We start from the raw sequence: 7,627 nt of genomic DNA, 5'->3' as shown, positions 1-7,627 counted from the left end.
TATTATTATTATTATTATTATTATTATTATTATTATTATATACACAGTTTTACAGAAACGGGGAAAATGCTTATATATATATATATATATATATATATATTAAAAGTATTATGAATATAAACCTGAAAAGACAGATATGTTAAGCAATATGGACAAGGGTGGTGAGATATATATATACTATGTGACAACCCGAATAAAATGGAATTTGAATAATTAAGAGGGAGAAAAATAGAAACAGGAACAGAAGGAGGCCGTAGAAATGATTTTAAGAGATTGCCTGGGTTCATCGACGAATACAGGGCCTCGTCGACGAGAAAATACCGAGAGGGGTTTTGAGGCAGCCTGCCTGAATTTCGTCGACGAATACAGGGTCTCGTCGACAAATTTAATGAAGGACTCATCGACGAGGTGACGTGTCTCGTCGACGAATCTGACCCTATATATATCAAAAATCTGATTTTTATCTTCATTTTTAAGCCATCTTCGCCCTATCTCTCTCTCTCTCTCTCTCTCTCTCTCTCTCTCTCTCGCTCTCTCCCTCTCTCTACTCTCTCTCTCTCTCTCTCTCTCTCTCTCTCTCTCTCTCTCTCTCTCTCTTCGATTTTGGCCTCGCCAGTCACCGGATCGAAGATTTGAGGCTACCACGAAGCTCGTGACGAAGTTCTTTACGAGTTTTCCGGAGCGGATCGTTGGGAAAACGAAGTTGGAAATCATCCCTAAGTTGAGGTAAGGTCTTTTAAGCCAAATTAGACTTTATGGTAGTTATAGGAAATGATGTATGCATAAAAATACTGATATTTAATACTGAGAGTTTTGAGTTTCAGGGTATTGATCAGGAAATCATACGGGGGTTAGCTTAGGATATTTTGGGGGCTTTCTCAGTAGCCAGGTAAGGGAATAAATTAAAGCAGTTATTTTTCACGCAAATTATTATTGATTATGAGTAAATTTATTTTCAGAAAAGCACATGTTATATTTGTTTATTACGAATGGAATGTACGATTGGGAAAATACTGCTATGATGTTAAGATATATATGTATGTATGAGATGCCAGAAAATCACGATTTTAGAATATAAAGTATGACTTAAACAGCACATGTGTGGCATGAATATTATTTTATGTGAAATGTATTAAGATATGAAAGATTTTACGAACAAAGCATGGTTTCAGGTATCATGAAAAGATGAGTTATTTTGTGATGATTTTGACGAATATATGATAAATGTTTTATTTTCAATATATATATATATATATATATATATATATACCTGAAACGATTTTGGCACGAGGATGTATTTATGCTATCGGAACGAGGCCGTATTTATGTTATTGGCACGAGGCCGTATTTATGTTATCGGCACAAGGCCATATTTATGATATCGGAGTGAGGCCGTATTTATGTATAATTTCAGTATGAGGCTGTAATTACTATATTTTCGGCACGAGGCCGTAATGATGTTATATATATGATCATGTATTATATGTTATCACAACCAAGATGTTAGTTTAGTTCAGTTCAGGAGCTCAATACCGTAGCTATATTGTAGATCAGATATCTACGTCAGATTAGTGCTAACCATCCCATGAAGGGATGGGAAATGGATAGTCGATGTGGCTTTCAATAGACTAGTAGAGTGTGGATGTCCACCTGACAGTCCGGACCAGGGTGTGGCGGGCTCATCGTACTTACAAACATATTTGATTCGGCAGTGGTCGGCCAGCCATTGTCGGGTCCCGCCTTCGGGTTGCACAACCCGTCATGGGGGGTAATACATGACACCAGCTAGCTATTCATCCTAGGTTTGTTTTTAGTACTACAGTTATAACAGATGTTTTATGTATGCTATGATTTATTAATAGATGTGAAAATATATGTTTATCTAGTAAGATATGATGAATGTTTACAGAATTATGAAATGTACCGTATATGTATATGTACCCTAAATATTCATGTTGCCACACAGTTGTATTTAGTTTATTTTCCCTTACTGAGAAGTGTCTTACCCCCAAACTTAATTAATTTTTCAGGAGCCCCTGAGAGATCGGCGGGTCAAGGCCGCCGTTGAGCTAGTGAGATTACCCTGTGAGGAGGGTAAGATTTTGTAATAGGGTTAGTGTTATTTTGTATTTGACCCTAGAGATATTTTGATGTATAAGAGGATGTATAGAAGTACAGTTTTATAATGTTATAGAAAGTTCTGGTATTATGCTTTATGGATGAATGTTTGGATTTTAATGTTTACTGTTGCGTAGATTTCCGCTGTGTTTGACAGGTGTCCCCGCTACCCACGGGTTCGGATTGACCATTTTATTTATTATGTTATATTTTATTGAGGGTTGCTACATACTAATTGTACCTGTATTTTCAGATTCAGTTGTTCATGATACTCAGAATCAAATTTTTTTCTTTTATAGAAATGTAACTCACTTGTCACGCACTAGTAATAACATATTTCGTCTTACTGAGCGTTGTCTCATCCCATTACTTTTAACATTTTTCAGGTGATCCAGTTAGGCGAGCAGATCGGGCTCGCAGGTAGAAAGGCTTCAGTGCTGCCCTGTCAATAGTGTGAGAATTTTTGGGAGGTCACCTCTGTATAGCCTATTTTTAGCTGAGAGTATTTTGGGAATAGTAGTATATGTATTTTTTGGGAGCATTTTAGCACTCTGGTATTGTATATTTGTGTTTTTGGTTATATGAATTCAGCTTTCTGCTGCATAGGTTGATAGTTATATATATATGAGAAGGTATCAGATTAGTGGAATTTCATAATATTTTTTATTGGAAAGTTATAAAATATTTATAGAATTAATAAGGTTGTTACACCAAGGATAATAACTTGGAAAGTGGCTCTGAGGAGACTGCGAGCGATGAGTCTTCTTCTGTGCCTCGAGGGTTGACGAGGCAAGTCATGCAGGAGATCGGGCAGAGTGTTAGGAGATGCGAACGTTCTCCTATTGTTGGGTGTACCATCGAGAGGTTCACATGTATGCACCCTCCGATTTTCTCAGGAGGACCCGATTTGATGATAGCAGAGGACTGGGTTGAGAAGACCGAGAGGATTCTAGAAGTCCTACACTGCACAGATAAGTAGAGAGTCCTCTACGCTACCTTCTAGCTGTCTGGGGAGGCGGGGCGTTGGTGGACTGCAGTGAGTCTGCTGGACTACAGAGATGACATGGAACCATTTCAAGGAGGTGTTCTTTGAAAGATACTTCCCAGCCTCCACACGTGATGCTAAGGCTGATGAGTTCTCTGCTTTGACATAGGAAAATATGACGGTGCAGGGGTATGCTGCTCGGTATATAGAGCTATCCCGTTTCACGTCGTGCTTGATCTCGAGCGAGTATAAGAAGACTCGGAGATTCGAAAAGGGTTTGAGGAAGGACATCCGCAGACTAGTGGGTATACTTCAGATCCATGAGTTCTCGGTTTTGGTGGATAAGACCACTATGGTCGAGACCAGCATCCAGGAGGATAAGGTGGATCAGGTTTTGAAGAAGAGGACAGTACCTTCTGGTTCTCAGTCTGGGTCTCGCTAAGGATCATGGAAGAAGAAGAACAAGGGCTCGGGTTATCGTCAGAATACCAAGCGTGAGAGTTCTCAGGCGAGTCAGTTGCGTGATCATTGTATCAGATGCCATAAGTGGCATGACGGTGAATGCCAGCCGTTTGGGGGTAACTGCTACAACTCTGGCTAGTTAGGTCACATGGCTCAGGATTGTCACTCACCAAAGAGGGGTACACCCGCTCCAAGTCAGAGTCGGGGAAGTAATCAGGTATTCCAGGGAACTTATCAAGTGAGCACAGCTCTAGCAAGGGTATACTCGCTTACTCCAGTAGATGCTGAGCATGCGGGGAATGTGGTGATAGGTACTATGATGTTGCTTTTGAATAGAGCTATGGTTTTATTTGATTCGGGTGCAAACCATTCCTTTATATCTGCTAACTTTATAAAACTATGTGGGGTTGAGACTCGAGTCATGAATGAAGAATTGTTGGGTGTGTATCGTTCTGTAGGAGGATGTTAGAAGGCTGCCCAGTGGTAATTCAAGGAAGACTGCTACCGGCGAATCTTGTGGTATACGACATGTCTGAGTTCGATGTCATACTGGGGATGGATTGGTTATTCTCCAATTATACTGTAATCGACTGTTGTGGAAAGGTGGTAGTATTCAGACCTTCTGGGGAGCAGGAGTACAAGTTTGTAGGATCGTGTGTGTGTTCGACGCCACAGGTCCTATCGGCATTACAGGCAAGGAGTTTACTCTTGGGCAGATGTCAGGGGTACCTAGCTTGTGTGAAGGAACCACCGCGGGATGATTTAAAGCTCGAGGATATTTGAGTGGTTAACGAGTTTCGGGATGTGTTTCCCGAAGACTTACCCGGTTTACCTCTGGATCGTGAGGTGGAGTTCGCGATATAGCTGCTGCCTGGAAAGGCACCAATCTTTAAAGCTCTGTACCAAATGGCTCCAGCAAAACTTCAGGAGTTGAAGGAGCAGTTGCAGGAATTACTGCACAAGGGCTTTACCTGACCTAGTGTTTCGCCCTAGGGAGCTCCAGTTTTGTTTGTGAAGAAGAAGGAAGGGTCGATGCATATGTGCATTGATTACCATGAGATCAACAAGGTGACTATGAAAAATCGTTACCCTTTACCTCATATCAATGATCTTTTTGACCAGTTGCAGGGGACGCAGGTCTTTTTGAAAATCGATCTATGGTTAGGGTATCATTAAGTGAGGGTTAAATCTGAGGATGTTGCGAAGACTGCTTTTCGAACCAGATACGGCCACTACGAGTTCTTAGTTATGCCTTTTGGGTTGATGAATGCTCCGGAGGTGTTCATGGATCTGATGAATAGGGTTTTCCATGAGCACCTGGACCAATTCAGTATTCATCGACAACATTCTGGTATATTCAAGGAGTCCGGAAGAGCATGAAAACCATCTGAGGTTGGTACTACAGATTTTGCGTGGAAGGAAGTTGTATGCCAAGTTGAAGAAGTGTGAGTTCTAGTTGAATCATGTCACATTTTTAGGCCACGTGGTGTCCAAGGGTGGTATCTCAGTTGATCTTAGTAAAATTGAAACTATGGTCGACTGGGTGAGACCGAAGAGTGTGCAGGAGGTTCAAAGTTTTCTGGGACTGTCGGGTTACTATCGTCAGTTTGTAGAGGGCTTCTCTAAGTTGTCTAGACCTCTGACACGATGAAACAGGAAGGGGGTGAAGTTTGAGTGGATAGAGGATTGCGTATAGTGTTTTTAGGAGTTGAAGCATCGTCTGGTTACTGCTTCGATTTTGACCATTCCTTTGGGAGATGACGGTTTTGTGATTTATAGCGACGCGTCTCTGAAGGGTTTGGGATGTGTGCTTATGCAACAAGGTAAGGTAATAGCGTATGCTTCTCGGCAATTCAAGGAATATGAGAATAATTACTCTATGCATGATCTGGAATTAGCTGCGGTAGTTTATGCTCTGAAAATCTGGTGACACTACTTGTATGGTGTGCAATACGAGATTTTCATTGACCACTTAGGTACTTTTTCACGCAGAAGGAGTTGAACATGAGGTAGAGACGGTGGCTTGAGCTGATTAAGGACTACGATTGCACCATCAGCTATCACTCGGGGAAAGCCAATGTGGTGGCTGATGCGTTGAGTCGGAAGTCAGAGCATATGGCGGTATCTGCGCTTGTAGCTCAGCATCACATCAGATGGGATCTGGAAAGCCTTGGCATTGAGTTGGTGGTTGGAGATCATCAGGCTTTCATTACTAGTTCGGTGATCCAACCAACTTTGTTTGAGCATATTAAAGCCGTATAGGCTAGTGATGCGGAGTTAGTTGAGACTGTGGAGAAAGTGCAGTAGGGGTTGGCTGAGGATTTTAACATCGCTGAGAGAGGTGTGTTGAGGTTTGGAACCAGGTTGTGTGTTTCAAACAACGACAAGATCAGAGATGATTCTTGAGGAAGCGCATTGTTCTTTGTATACGGTACATCCTGGTAGCATGAAGATGTATTGAGACTTGCGCGAGACTTTCTGGTGGAGTGGTATGAAAAGGGAGATTGCTCAGTTTATGGAGCGTTGTCTAACGTGGTAGCAGGTGAAAGCTGGACATCAGAGGCCGGCAGGGCCGTTACAGCTTTTAGCTGTTCCGGAATGGAAATGGGAGCACATTTCCATGGATTTTGTGATCAGATTTCCGCTAGCACTTCATGGGCAGAATGTCATTTGGGTGATCGTGGAAAGATTGACAAAATCTGCTCATTTCATACCGATGAAGGTTAGCTACCTTTTAAGTAGGCTAGCGGACCTATACGTGCAAGAGATAGTTAGAATGCACAGGGTGGCGATGTCCATTGTGTCAGATTGAGACCCGAGGTTTACCTCTCGTTTCTGGAAGAGCTTGTAGGAAGCACTGGGGATGCAGCTTACTTTCAGTATAGCGTTCCACCCCCAGACTGATGGACAGTCGGAGAGAACTATACAGATCTTGGAGGATATGTTACGAGCTTGCATGTTAGATTTCGGTAGTGGTTGGATGCAGTTTATGCGACTAGTAGAATTTGCCTATAACAATAGCTTCCAGGCCAGTATCGAGATGGCACCATTCAAAGTTTTGTATGGTCGGAGGTGTCGAACTCCTCTGTATTGGGATAAGGTTGGTGAACGTCAGGTGTTAGGACCTAAACTCATGTACTAGGCGTCTGAGAAGGTGGGTTTGATCTGAGAGATGATTAAATTAGCTTAGAGTCAGCAGAAGAGTTACGCAAATATTCGTTGCCGTGAGTTAGAATTCGAGGTGGGGGAGGGGGGGTAAGATATTCCTGAGAATCGCTCTGATGAAAGGGGTGATGAGATTTAGGAAGAAGGGCAAGCTGAGTCCGAGGTATATCGGACCATTCGAGGTTCTTGAGCGAGTGAGTCTGGTAGCCTACAAGATTGCACTACCCCCAGCACTCTTGAGGATCCACGATGTGTTTCACGTATCCATGTTGAGGAGGTACATGTTGGATCCGTCGCATTTTATTAGTTACGAGAACTTGGGAATTGGGGATACTTGAGCATACGAAGAGGTACCCGTGCAGATTCTAAACCATAAAGTTCAAAAGCTACGTACCAAGGACATACCATTAGTGAAGGTATTGTGGCAGAATCACGGGGTTTAGGAAGCTTCTTAGGAATTGGAAGCGGAGATATGTCGAAAGTATCCGCAGTTGTTCTGAGTATGTGTGTCTTACCCTATTGTGGTATTGGGATAGGTGGTTAGTCTTTGGGAGTGTGTGTTATTGTGAACTCCTGAGATGGTTTATGTATGCAACCACAATATTCCTTTAGCATAAGTGAGGGTATGTATATTTATTGTGACGGGGCTATGTTGTAAATGGCTGCCAGTTCTTTCTAGAGTCGAGTGTGTTTTGGTTGTGTGAATGAGTTCGTAAATCAGAGATTACAAATTTCGAGGACGAAATTTTTGTAAGGAGGAGAGGTTGTAAGAACCCGAACTGTGATATCTGGAATAAATTAATAAAGAGAAGGGTAAAATAGTATTTGGGTAGAGTTCGTCGAAGAAGCCAGAGTTCGTCGACGAAGGCCTTTTTTTTGTTCGGCGACGAAATATAG

Source organism: Malania oleifera, chromosome 11, assembly GCF_029873635.1.
Source record: "Malania oleifera isolate guangnan ecotype guangnan chromosome 11, ASM2987363v1, whole genome shotgun sequence".
NCBI classification, from domain to species: Eukaryota; Viridiplantae; Streptophyta; class Magnoliopsida; order Santalales; family Ximeniaceae; genus Malania; species Malania oleifera.
Note: the sequence above shows the minus strand (reverse complement) of the source record.